Source organism: Staurois parvus, unplaced genomic scaffold, assembly GCF_062004578.1.
Source record: "Staurois parvus isolate SC_StPar_1 unplaced genomic scaffold, SC_StPar_1.0 ptg001051l, whole genome shotgun sequence".
Taxonomy (NCBI): domain Eukaryota; kingdom Metazoa; phylum Chordata; class Amphibia; order Anura; family Ranidae; genus Staurois; species Staurois parvus.
Genome location: NW_028318847.1, coordinates 5,043,127 through 5,057,384, shown reverse-complemented (window position 1 = coordinate 5,057,384; position 14,258 = coordinate 5,043,127). Strand labels below are relative to the sequence as shown.

Sequence of the window (14,258 nt, the reverse complement as noted above, 5' to 3'; positions counted from 1 at the left end):
TGAATTACTATAGGGGGGATGAATTACTATAGGGGGGATGAATTACTATAGGGGGGATGAATTACTATGGGGGATGAATTACTATAGGGGGGATGAATTACTATATGGGGGATTAATTACTATAGGGGGGATGAATTACTATATGGGGGATGAATTACTATATGGGGGATGAATTACTATATGGGGGATGAATTACTATGGGGGATGAATTACTATATGGGGGATGAATTACTATATGGGGGATGAATTACTATAAAAACTTATTGAAACTAAAAACAGTGTACCATCCTATGTATTTTCAGTTTTAAAAATGTGGCTCTCAAAATAAATTTCAATCGTGGTTTTGGCGAGATTTGGCTCAGTTGAAAAAAAAGGTTGCCCACCACTGACCTAGGCAATTGAAAGCAGAAGTTGTCCTCCCTCCCCGTAGTCTTCTGGGACACGTGACAGGACTAGAGAGAAGACTATGGGGTAATTCACAAAGCAAAGCACTTCTCGCGCTTGAACAGTGGGCACCCAGATATGAAGCTACAAGCTGTCACAGCTAAGTGCCCACACTGAAGATGCCAGCGCCAGGGAGAGAAGACAGCCAGTGAAACCAGCGGGCTGAGGACACCGCTGGACTGAGGGACAGGTAAGTGTCTGTATTTTAAAAGTCGGCAGTTACAGTTTTGGTAGTTGCTGACTTTTATTTTTTTTTCAGGTGGAACTCCGCTTTAATACCCAGGGGATAAAAAAATGAGCACACAAATGTGAATCACACAAAAAAGTGCACAGGGTGTACGCATGGCCCTCCTCTTAAGAGAAAGAACCCTAGTCCTGATCCCCTAGATTGCAAAGTTTCTAACAGGTGCTGAGGTACTCAATGATCCACCTCCAAAACCAGGCAGACCCCTTTATTCAGGAGGCCTGCCAAAGCAAGACCAACCCAAGTACTAGGTGGGGATCCCCTGAAAAATGACCCCCATGGGAGGGGTAGGACCTGACCAAAAGGCCATGTGCCCTCCTTCCCAAGACTTTCAGAGCAGGCCCGAGGACCTACCCCTTTCTAATCAGCAAGTGAGAAAATGCATACAGTGCTGTGCAAAAAAGTGAAGTGACAAACATTAAAAAATAAAAGGGAAAGGGGAAATGGGTGTTTCAGGTGACAAAGTGCAAGACCGTGGCTGGCCTTTTGGCCAAGAATAAAAAATTCCTCTGGTCCCAGCCAAAAGGCCTGGCCCTAGAGGCAGGTGAAAAAAAGCACGGAACAGTATAATGACCATTGTGCCAAAAAAAAACACTTTTTTACCCCTGGAGTAGTGAAAACACCCACAAAACTAGCACCCAGTGCAAAAACAAAGTGAGCACAAAAAAGTGAAGCACACAAAAAAGTACACAGGGTGTACGTCTGGCCCTCCTCCAAAGAAAAAGGGCCCTTGTCCTGATCCCCCGGGGCACAAGGCTCCTGACAGGGACTAAGTCACCCACTTGTCCACCTGGCTGAAACCAGACAGACCCCTTTCTTCAGGAGGCCTGCTGAAGCAAGGCTACCCCGAGTACTTAGTGTGGGGCTCCCCCAAAGGGAGACCCGATGGGAGGGGGAGAACCTGACCAAAAGGCCACATGCCCCCCCCCCCCCCAAGACTTTTATGGCAGGCCCGAGGACTTACACCCTACTAATCGGGGAAGTGAAAGAGTGCGTACAGTGCTGTGCAAATGACAAACAAACATGGAAAAAATAAAGGGGAAGTGGACAAGTGCTTTGGTGCCATAGTGCAATACTATGGCGGGCCGTTCGGCCAGGAATAAGAAAAAGTGTCAACAAACATCCACTATCTCCTGCGCTCAAGGACTCCGACCAAAAGAAGATTATTTAACGAACAGTGCATTCATCCAATACTGATCAAAGGTTGCGCAGCTCTATCATGAAGCTGGGGAAGCTTGATAAAACTGTAGAAAGGGATAAAAGAAAGAGCGCACCAACCTTGCGCATTACCTCAGTAAACAATGGATAATTTTATTGAAGAAATATACTCACAAGAGTAGCGATAAAACAGGCATAAAATAACCTTAGTCCACACAGAGTTACAGGTCATGTGCAAATTCCATCTGAAGTGGAGATACAAGCTAACGCGTTTCAAAGGGTGAACCCTTCTTCATCAGAGGTGATCGAAAAAACAGGTTCCCCTCTGGGTTTCACGGATATAAAACCTCAATTAGGCAGAATTCACATAGCTAGGAGGCATTCAGCCACTGAGTGTCAATATTTCAACCTGTTTGGTCCAACCCTTCAAAATGCGTTAGCTTGCATCCCGCCTTTGGATGGAATTTGCACGTGACCTGTAACCCTGTGTGGACTATGGTTATTTTATGCCTCTTTTATCGCTACTCTTGTGAGTATATTCAATAAAATTATCCATTGTTTACTGAGGTAATGCGCAAGGTTGGTGCTCTCTTTCTTTTATCCCTTTCTACATAAAACAAAGTGTGACTGGTGTAGTGACCATAGTGCCTAAAACTCAAAGTGAGCTCCCTCACCTTGAGAATTCTGGCACCCCTGCACTGCCACTCCAGGGGTGCATACATCGTAGGCTTCTTTCACAGCCTGGCCCAGTGCAGGAACCTACCAGGAAGGAATTAGAGCTTAGGAAGAGCCCTGCCATCACTGGGGACAAGCCCGTGGGACTCAGGCCAGAATCAACTCGGGAGGAAAGGGAACCGGCCCACTACTCCATACCTAATTACATCAGGAGGGGTACTAACCTCCGCCCCCACTCAACAAGAGACACCAGCATTCTCCCTCCTGAAAACTGATAAGAACAGATACTACACTTGATCTTAGCCAAAAGGCCGAAAAATGTCATAGTAAACTCCCCCACCATGAGAATTTACAGCACCCTGGCCCATGGCCAGATCAGTGCAGCCCCATCTCTTATAGGAAGGCATTAGAACTTAGGGAGAGCCCTGCCATCAACCAGGGACAAGCCTGGAAACCAGGTCAGATTCAACCCGGGAGGAAAAGGGTCTCTCCCACCATTCCCATATTATTACATCAGGAGGAGTACTAACCAGCCACCCCATCCAACAAGAGGCACCAGCGTTCTTCCTCCCAAAAACTGATAAGAACAGATACTACACTTGTTCTTACCCAAAAGGCCGAGAAGCAAACTCTACTAATAATTACTGTATCAAAAGTTCACAGTACATTAGTGTGACGAACGCGGCGTCAGACCCCTGACCTTCTCACCAAACTCGTGACTGAAGGACTGGCCAATCTAAAACCGTGATGTCACATGCGTAACAATGCCACGCCCAGCTGCCCCCTGCACAACGATTTTCCAGCTAATTGGACCACAATCTATGTACCGGCAGCCTGGGAGCAATTGTTACTGGGTCAGGTTAATTACGCAATTAACCCTTCACACTGCCACCACCTCCTTTTTGTACAGAGAAAGAGGAAACTCAGCGATATCAGCTGTAAAACTATAATGGTTGAGATAATCTTCTGTATAACACGGTCACCGCAGGCCGGTTATACAGAGGGTTAAACAAACACAGTAGCGCTCTTTTAGAGGCAGGAATTCATAAATTGCAATAAAGAGCTATAGAAACAGTTCAAACACTTTCAGAAGGAAAGATTTATTACTAAAAGGTCAAAAGAGTGCAATAAAAATATTTACAGGAAAAAGATGTAACCAATATATATATATAAATATACAGAGAACAACAGCACAGCAAAGAGATAACAGAGAGGAGTTAGAGGGTTAAAGTACTTGCCAAAGTCCTGGATTAGCAGATCAAGTTTCAGAGCTAAAGGGTACGGGTCTCCCAAGTTGGTTCTGATGTTAAACGGGAGAATTCTTCAACTTAACTTTCTTAGGCCTGACAACCCATTTTGTAGTTCCCCAGCAGGGGGTGTCTCTGAAGTCAAGGACCAATATCCCGTTTAGGGAGGGATCGTCTGGGTGTAGGCCTAAACTAGAGCCAAAATCTCTTATAGTTCATATTTTGGCTCATAACTTTCCACATGCACAAGTGACATTCCACCCACGGGTAGATTATGCAGACACATCTGAGGAATGATTAGATATGAAATATGAAATTATACACGGAATGGTTCCAAAGATCTACTTTTCTGCTTTCCTATGTATTCCAGCCAAGGAGAGTGACCTATCAAACTGTTTGTCTCGTCGTGGTCAATTTGAAGATATGCCTGTTTTTTCTGTAAATCTCTCATATTCCAAGATATGAGACATAGAGGAAAAATGGATTTTAAAAGTGTTATCTGGTTCGTGTGCTTCCTTGGAATGTCTTTGAACTCCTGGGAAGGCTTGCGTTATCTTTTACGAGGTGTTATATTGCACAGCTCTCTTAGACAACCAGGCGCTTCAGCTCAAAAATGTTTTATAGCTCTGGGGTTCTCTGCTGTGCCCCGGCCTGCCTGTGACCCTTCCAACACACATATGTCCCTGTGGATTAACAGAGAGGAAAGGGGGAGAATGAGGAACAACATGGAGATTTCTTAACAAAATGGAGGTCTGCGTCAGTCTCTGGGTGTAAGCTTGCGACAATTAGTATGATGGTCACCTAGAAGAACGCTTCGTACATTTGTGGTCATTGGGAAAACTCTCTCCCCCTTACAGATAGCCAAAAACGTCAATGTCCACATTGGTTACTCATCTGAGAGGCAAAAATTGCTTACCACTCTAGGAACCCCTAGCAAGCCTAAAGTAACCCTAGGGTTCCATGTAAACCTACTTGAGAAAGGCTGGTCTAGACAATTGGTTATGTGATCTCTGCTGAAGGGAAGTATAGGGTCTAAATTGGCTGATCCTTCCCTTCTACAGAGATCACGTGACTAAATGACATGACCAGCCCAGGAAGAAGCCCAGGGCAGCAGGTTCCCCTGAAAAGGTATTCCAACCCTTTTGATATTCTGCTCTTCGCCTCAGGAGTAAAGAGACCATGTTATCTTGCCCATGCAGGGCAAGATGTCAGTGTCTCTGTAAAAGGCATCTCCTGACCCTATGTATTTTCTTTACGGGCAATCCCTTGTAGCACTACTGCCGCTGACATTGGTGGTGACTCAGAGGAACTTTGAAATCACTCCTGGCAGTATTGTGACTGTGCTCAGGTGTAGCAATTGGCTGCCATCCCCTGGTACTGCCACAGAGGAGCAGGTCACATGCTCCTTCATACCCTTAAGTTTCTGTAGGTGTTATCTGCTGCTGAAGAGTAGCTGTGAAGGAACACGGTATATGGAGTTCAGGGGATGCCCATTGAAGAGATACTTCCACTTTGCCCTGCATGGGCATAGTGATATTGTCTTTTGGAGTTTAATTCGGGCCATAGATGGATCAAAATGTATCTGGTTCAGCAGGAACTGGCCGAATGTGTTCCATCTCTGGGCAGGGTGGCTGTGGTGAGGTCGATCTATCAGTTGGCTTCAGTTAAACCAGATTGTCTGTTTTTGGTCATGCGATCACTGCCGGTGGATAAAGCCGCCAGCAGTGATCATTGTATGCTGCCAGTGGGAAAGGCTCCCCACCAGCAGAACACAATAGCGCTGCAGGAGGGATTCCCCCATCAGCAATGACTGTGTTAACAGAGGAATCAAGCAATTTTCTCAAAATTGCATAATGTATGGCTAGCCTAAGTGTATTTAAAGACAACTTTCTTTTGTTTTGGATAGTGTAGGGAAGGGTTAGAACCTCTGTCAGGTTTTTATATTGTGGTCTCTGTACATATTGAGAAGCTTCACCTTCTGGTATTATATATATTATAATACATTTGTTCCTTTGGTTTATATGACACCACAAGCATTCATGGTTTCACTTACTGATCGCTAAAATCATAATATACTATGTCAGCAAACTGTAAGTGAAGCATATTATGTAATACTGTAATCATCCTTTATTCAGAAGGGAAAGCAGGGAAAAGATATTTGTTTGCTTTGTACAAGTGCAGCTGCAGAAAATAACTTTATAGAGGCAAGGTCTGTTCATCACACATGCAGGGATTAGGAATTTTGCAAAGCTGTTTTTCTGCATTCTGGGACTTGCTTATATAGATTACGCTCATAACTGCAGCTGAGATGATGCAAAAAACCCTTTTTTTTAAAAATGATTTTAAACAGAGGACTAGAATCACTCCTGGACAGTATGCTTAGGTCTTTCTATTTAAAAAAAAAAGTTGATTGTGAGATGCAGTTTGAGTTTCTTTTCCCTGAATAGAAGCACTGTATTACATCACATACTGGCAGCTCACATTCTTCTGGGGCTCTAGTTGTGAAGTCTTGACTAAGCAGATGTTTTGGTCATTAAAATAGTTGTAAACCCTGATTGACATGTTGTTTGCTAAACCACTGTTTGTCATAAGCAATTGACATTTTTTTTATGAAATATTTTTTCACCTTTGCTTCATACTGTTGCATTTCAGTGCTGCTGATCACCTCCAGCCCCTTTGGAGCTACTTCCTGTTTGCATACATACATACCAGTAATAGCTGCTTGGCATTTCCAGAGACTTGTTTCAGTGGATCATGCCTACCTAATCTCTGCTGAAATGGGCACTGTAGTCCCATTTGGGAGCATTACAGGGAGAAAAAGGTGTCGGCCTGTGACAGGAAGTGCCTGAACAAGGACCTGAACAAGGACCTTCATGGCACTAAGTATTACTTTACTGAAAGATGTAGATGGAAAATACTAAAAATTATTTTTTTGTACTTACATTGACTTGGTAAAACTGATATGAGATTAAGGGTTTGTTCACACTTGTGGTAGCCCTTGCCTCCCCTCTTAGAGGTGATCCATGATGGATTGCTCTTTAGAGGACGGCTGACAGGTGGCTGGGAGATGATATGTCATCTCCTCACCAACTGTTTTAACCCTAAGAAGCCACCACCACTGATCCACAATTGAAGCACTTCTTAAACACTGGGATGATCTGCCTTCTGAAAAGCAGAGAACCCCAGTACAGATCTGATATCTGAGTCAATTTCAACACAGTCAGAATTCCTGAGCCCTGATGACTGGATGTGTGTTTGGTTCCTAAAATGTGTTGTTTTATTTCTGGTATGAACAAATTTTATAAATAAAATGTTTGGACTATTGGACATGTGTTTGGCACTCTCATTGAACTGTATACATGTAGATTCTCAACTCTGGGTTCTCCCTCGTTTTTAAAGGGAGTCTCTGTTTTCTGGAGCCTGGTTGAACCAGAGCTAGCGTGCCAAGCGATAATTTGATTGACCCATTAAACATCTGTAATCAGTGTCTCATTTTCACTTGTATTCAAACAGTGTTGAAGTCCCTGCCTCAGCAGGACTGTCAAACAACAAACATTTTAGAAGGAGAGGTCAGCAAAGGTGGACTTTAATTGTTTTCATCCCTTCTCACTTTACCCTCCATGGGTTTTACTGTCTCATATAAACCAGTCAAAAAGTGAAACTACTAGGGAGGAACGAAGGACTGTCCCTCTAGCACAGCCTTTCTCCACCGGGGTTCCTCTAGAGCAGTGGTTCTCAACCTTCCTAATGCCGTGACCCTTTAATACAGTTCCTCATGTTGTGGTGACCCCCAACCATAAAATTATTTACCCAGTAATCATAATTCATGAGTGTCGTTTTACCTCCATTACTGCTGCTTTCAACACAGTAGCTGCTTTTAACAGAGTAGCTGCTTTCAACACAGCAGCTGCTTTCTACACAGTAGCTGCTCTTTACACATCGGAAATAGGTTTTCTGATGGTCTTAGGGGACCCCTGTGAAAGGGTCGTTCGACCCCCAAAGGGGTCGCGAACCACTGCTCTAGAGGTTGTTAGTGATTCCCTATCTAACCACAAATGTAACCACTAGTGTAAAGAACATTCTTCCTCCAACTGTCTACAAATGTAAGTGGTACCTTGTCCTACTGGCCTTCACTGTAAGTGGCATGTCTCTGCTTACCATCAATGTGAAGGGTGGGCCCTCCTCCTCTGATGATCATTTGGGGGGGGGGGGGGCACACTTCTATTGACTATCATTGTAAAGGAGAAGGAAGCTTTCACTTCTGATCATCCTTATAGGGGGCACATTTTTATTACCCATCATGTAAACTGTGAATGGGGCTTTCTATTTTGACTATCAATAACTTCGACTGACCACCCATATAAAGAGGGGCCTTTCTCTTCTGATCATCATAAGAGGCACATGTCTATTGACCAACAATGTAAAATGGGAATGGGGGTGGATTGATATTGAGATTATCAATATAGAGGGGACAAACTTCTATTGATGATTAATGCAAGTGGACCTTTCTCCTCTGACCATCAATATAGGGGCACACTTCTAGTGACCACCAATGTAAAAGGGGCCTTTACACTCTGATCATTATTATAGTGGAAAGATTTCCATTGACCATCAGTGGGGTGTGTGTTTCTCCTCTAACCATAAATATAGGGGGACACCTCTATAGACCATTCATATAAAGGGGGGCCTTTGTCCTCTGATAATCAATATAGGGGTTCATTTCTATTGACCAACAAAGTAACTGGAGGGTTTTTCCTCTGACCATCAATAGAGAGGCACACTTCTATTAACTACCACTGTAAAGTGGGTCTTTCTCCTCTGATCATCATTATAGGGAGCATACCTCTATTGACCATCAATGTAAAGGGGGCCTTTCTCCTCTGACCATCAGTATAGGGGCACACTTCTAGTGACTACAGATGTAAAAGGGGCCTTTATACTCTTTATCATCCATCATTATAGTGGGAAGACTTCTATTGACCACCGGTATCCCCTCTGACCATCAATTTGGGAGGCACACTTCTCTTGACCACTAATATAAGGGGGGCTTTCTCCTCTAATCATCAATATAGGGGGCACATTTATACTGACCACCAATGTAAGGGGAGGGGGGCTTTCTCCTCTGACCATCATAATAGGGGGTGCATGTTTATTGATCACCAGTGTAAGGAGATTTCTCTTCTGACAATCAATATAGGGATGCACTGTATTGAGCACAAATGTACTGGGGGCCTTTCCCCTCTGGTCATTGTTAAAGGGGATACACTTCTTTTAACCATCAATACATGGGGGTGGGGTTTCTTCTCTGACCAAAAATATAAAGACACATCTTTTGAGCCCCAATGTAAGCAGGACCTTTCTCCTCTGACCATGATTATAAGGGGAACACGTCTATTGACCACTAATGTAAAGTGGGCATTTCTCCTCTGACCATCAGTATAGGGGGTGCACTTCTAGTTACCACTAATGTAAAAGGGGCCTTTCTCCTCTGATCATCATTAAAGGGAACATGTGTCTATTGACCACCAATGTAAAGGAGGGGGGCTTTCATCTCTGACCATCAATATAGGGGCAAACATCTATTGACCACCAATGTAAAGGGGGCCTTTCTCCTCAGATCATCATTATAGGGGTACACTTCTATGGGCCACCAATGAAAGGGGGAGGGGCTTTCTCCTCTGACCATCAATATAGGGAGTGTATTTCTATTGACCACCAATGTAAGGGGGTGGTCTTTATTCTCTGATCATTACAATTGGCACACTTCTATAGATCACCAATGCACAGGAGGCTTTCTCTTTTGACCATTAATATAAGGACACACTTCTACTGACCACCAATGTAAATGGCACTCCACTGGCCACTGATGGGGACAGTACAGCTTTCACCGTCTTCTTCACTTGTTAATATTGTTTAGTTTTAATCACTTCCTGCTGGCTGCACACATACTGTATATGCGGCTTCTCAGCACGCGGGCTTTAATGCATATATGCATCTATAGGTAAACAGTGTACTGTGCTGAAAGTGCATTCACTGTGTGTTCCCTGCACAGTAACTAAATTGTCACAGCAAGCTTCTGATGCATATTTCGGGAGATCGGTGATTGGGAGCTTTTCGATCAAGTGACTGCTGTGACAGCCAATCACGGTGGTCACATGATAGGAATGCCCACCTCTGTCTCCTGGCATTTTGATCCTCTTAATGGGCAGGCAGTGGTGTATTTAGGTTCTGCGCTGCCCTGGGCAACACAAAAATTGTCCGCCTTCCACCTACACCCCCCATCCCCTTGCCAAAAGAGCATGACACCGACCAACACCACCGCACCGCCAAGAAAGCCTTCCAATAAAACCTGCCAAAAGCCAACTCCTCCCCCCGCCAAGAAAGCCTTCCACTAACAACCCCCCGCCGGCGAAGAAAGCCTTCCACTACCACCACCCCCATACACTCTAAACCCCCCCCCCCCCCCCCGATGAGAAAGAGACAGACACACATCTTCACAGCTCCAGAAGACACCCCCAGGAATGAGATTTGGGCTCTGCATACACTGTCAAGCAGCCCGCAGCCTCTCTCGGATCCCAACTGGTCCCCATGCCACATGTGTCCCTTCTTCTGGGGGTGGTGGTGCCCATCCCCTGAAAAATGCCACCCTAGGCAAATGCCTTGTGGTAAATACACCCCTGTGGGCAGGGGGTGGTGGCCGTAAGGGGTTAATTTCATGATTATACAGGGTATGGAAGGGAATTGTTAGAAATGATCCTCCTCCAGTGTACACCAAATGATGTTATATTTATATCCAGTGATGTATTTAGGTTTCGAGCCACCCTAGGCAACACAAAAATTGGCTCCTCCCATTGACCAACAACAACCCAGTCCCCCACCTGAGAGAGTCTTCCACTACCACCACCCCCCATACACTGGCAATCCCCCACCAGGGAGAGCCTTCCACTACCACCGCCCCCCATACACTGGCAACCCCCTTCCCCGACAAGAGATAAGACACTCACCTTCACAGCTCCGGACACCACCGGGAACAAGAGTCAGGCTCTGCATACACCATCAAGCAGCCTCTCTCAGATTCCACCTGGTCCCCGTGCCGCGAGTGTCCCTTCTTCCTTTCGGGGGACAGTGTTGCCCCCTGAAAAATGCCGCCCTAGGCAAATGCCTTGTTTGCCTTGTGGTAAATACACCCGTTTATATCTGCTATGGACCAATCATGCTAAAGCCAGATGTTCATATATGAATTGTTAGGAGCGGTCCCCCGACACCTGGACATTTTTCAGGGTTCCTCCACATTACAAAGTCTGCTCTAGCACCACTATTATGCCTTCAAAGCTCTGCTGGCCATTTCTGGCTCTGACGTCATTTCACGCTTTGAATAGACGTCACTCCGATTCTCTAGAACTGTGCACAGAACTTTTTCTGTCCACGTGATCGCTCCTCCCCACACCGAGTTTCTCTTTCATTCCACAGAACAGCTGCAGCACTCCGCCGCCTCCTCCCCGCCCGGACCGGGTCACCTCTCTACCGCTTTAAGACAAAGAGCCGAGTGAGGTGACGAGGCGCTGACTCATGATTTACGGGAAACCAGATAGACGCACGTGACGGTGACACAGCACAAGCGGGCCGCTGGGAGCGGCGGGGCTCAGTGTGAGGAAGAGTGGGAAAGGGGCGGGGCGGCGTAGGGCAGCTCTCTCACAGCTCCGGGCTGGGAACGCTTTGCTGGAAGAAGGAAGACATTACGGGAAAACACCGAATCCATTCACGTTCCATAAAGGCGGCATTGAGCTCGTGCTGCTGGCCGGGCCGTGTTCGGTTAACTCTTTAAGCACCAGCAAAGAAACGTGATGTCAACGTCACCCTCACCTCACCTATAGGCTTCTGATGAGGAGACGGCCTTCCTAGACAGTATGAGGGGAATTCACTAAAACTGGAGGGGGCTGTACATAGCAAGCAGTCAGCTTCCATCTTCAGCTGGTTAACCCCTTGCTGCCCACATAACACGTGTAGTCACAAAGAAGGCTTTAACCCTTTCGCTGCCAGCGGAGGGTTTTATGAACACTACTGATGGCTGCAGCCTCCCGATTGCTTCCACACATCCCAGAAACAGCGCCAAGCTTTCCCCATGTCCCCCCACCATGTTTTCCACATATATCCATAACAGCCATAACCCCCTCCCCCTGTACGTCCCCCCGCCATGCTTCCCCCATATATCCACAACAGCCGCAAGCCCCTCCCCCGCCATGCTTCCCCCATATATCCATAACAGCCAGAACCCCCTCCCCCTGTACGTCCCCCCGCCATGCGTCCCCCATATATCCATAACAGCCGCAACCCCCTCCCTCTATACGTCTCCCCGCCATGCTTCCCCCATATATCCATAACAGTCACGACCCCCGCCCCCTGCATGTCCCCCTGCCATGCTTCCCCCATATATCCATAACAGCCGCAACCCCTTCCCCCTGTACGTTTCCCCGCCATGCTTCTCCCATATATCCATAACAGTCGCAACCCCCTTCCCCTGTACGTCCCCCCGCCATGCTTCCCCCATATATCCATAACAGCCGCAACCCCCTCCCCCTGTACGTCCCCCCGCCATGCTTCCCCCCATATATCCATAACAGCCGCAACCCCCTCCCCCTCTACGTCCCCCCGCCATGCTTCTCCCATATATCCATAACAGCCACAACCCCCTCCCCTTATACGTCCCCCAGCCATGCTTCCCCCATATATCCATAACAGCCAGAACCCCCTCCCCCTGTACGTCTTCCCACTATGTTTCTCCCATATATCCATAACAGCAGCAACCCCCTCCCCCTATACATCTCCCCGCCATGCTTCCCCCATATATCCATAACAGCCAGAACCCCCTCCCCCTGCACGTCCCGCCATGCTTCCCCCATATATCCATAGCAGCCGCAACCCCCTCCCCCTGTATATACCCCAAGCCATGCTTCCCCCATATATCCATAACAGCCGCAACCCCCTCCCCCTGTACGTACCCCATCCATGCTTCCCTCATGTATCCATAACAGCTGCGACCCCCTCCCCCTATACGTACCCCTGCCATGCTTCCCAGGCTTTGCTCGCCCATTGGCAGACCTTGGACTGGCATGGCAGGTGCCACTAGGCAGAGAGAAGGAAGACCAATGAATGTCCATTTGCTGGCCTCCCCTTCTTGTTACTGAACCAACGTCACATCCAGGTCCATGTGGACCATCCAACAGCAGCAACCCCCTCCCCCTGTACGTACCCCTGCCATGCTTCCCCCATATATTCAGAACAGCCGCAGCCCCCTCCCCCTATATGTCCCCCCGCCATGCTTCCCCCAAATATCCATAACAGCCGCAGCCCCCTCCCCCTGTATGTACCCCCAGCATGCTTCCCCCATATATCCATAACAGCCGCAGCCCCCTCCCCCTGTACGTCCCCCCGCCATGCTTCTCCCATATATCCATAGCAGCCGCAACCCCCTCCCCCTGTACGTCCCCCCGCCATGCTTCCCCAGTGTATCCATAACAGACACAACCCCCTTCCCCTGTATGTACCCTCGCCATGCTTCCCCTATATATCCATAACAGACACAACCTCCTCCCCCTGTACGTACCCCCGCCATGCTTCCCCCATATATCCATAACAGACACAACCCCCTCCCCCTGTACATCCCCCCGCCATGCTTCCCCCATATATCCATAACAGCCGCAACCCCCTCCTCCTGTATATACCCAAAGCCATGCATCCCCTGTATATCCATAACAGCAACAACTCCCTCCCCATGTATGTCCCCCTGCCATGCTTCCCCCATGTATCCATAACAGCTGCGACCCCCTCCCCCTGTACGTACCCCTGCCATGCTTCCCAGGCTTTGCTCGCCCATTGGCAGACCTTGGACTGGCATGGCAGGTGCCACTAGGCAAAGAGAAGGAAGACCAATGAATGTTCGTTTGCTGGCCTCCCCTTCCTGTTACTGAACCAATGTTACATCCATGTCCATGTGTCACATTTCCCAGCCAGTAAGGCCATTCAACAACATAATGGAACATGATCTGTGTTCCATCAGCTTCATTGCAGGACAGGTGAAACATCGGGTTCTTTTAGACCCCTGATGTCTCAGAGAGAACCTGTCACCAAAATGCATCACACAGGAGACCTTTCGTCCCCTATGTGATGAGAAAAAGTAAAAAAATTAAAGTGTAATTCCAGTCAAATTCTAACTAAGCCTAAACCTACTCCAACCCTAGTTCTATCTACCCTGTAAAACAAAAGATGTCTATACTTACCTATTCTGAAGCGATTCTGGTCCGGTCACATTGCCAGCTTCAGTGTAGAGGAGAGACAGCAGACAACGACTGCCCGATCTATGGTTCTATGGGCGACTTCATGGTGCAGACTCTGCAGCTGTTATCGCTGCCTCTCCTCTACACTGACCATACCACAGAGACTTCAGAATAGGCAAGTATAGACATCTTTTCTTTTTCAGGGCAGATAGAATA

At 47.1% G+C, this 14,258-nt stretch overlaps 2 pseudogenes; both read right to left on the bottom strand.

Moving 5' to 3' along the window:
* Nucleotides 1-2,732: 2,732 nt before the first annotated feature.
* Nucleotides 2,733-2,841, bottom strand: LOC149440865 (U2 spliceosomal RNA; annotated as a pseudogene).
* A 197-nt stretch (nt 2,842-3,038) lies between these two features.
* LOC149440864 (U2 spliceosomal RNA) lies at nt 3,039-3,150 on the bottom strand (annotated as a pseudogene).
* Nucleotides 3,151-14,258: the final 11,108 nt, after the last annotated feature.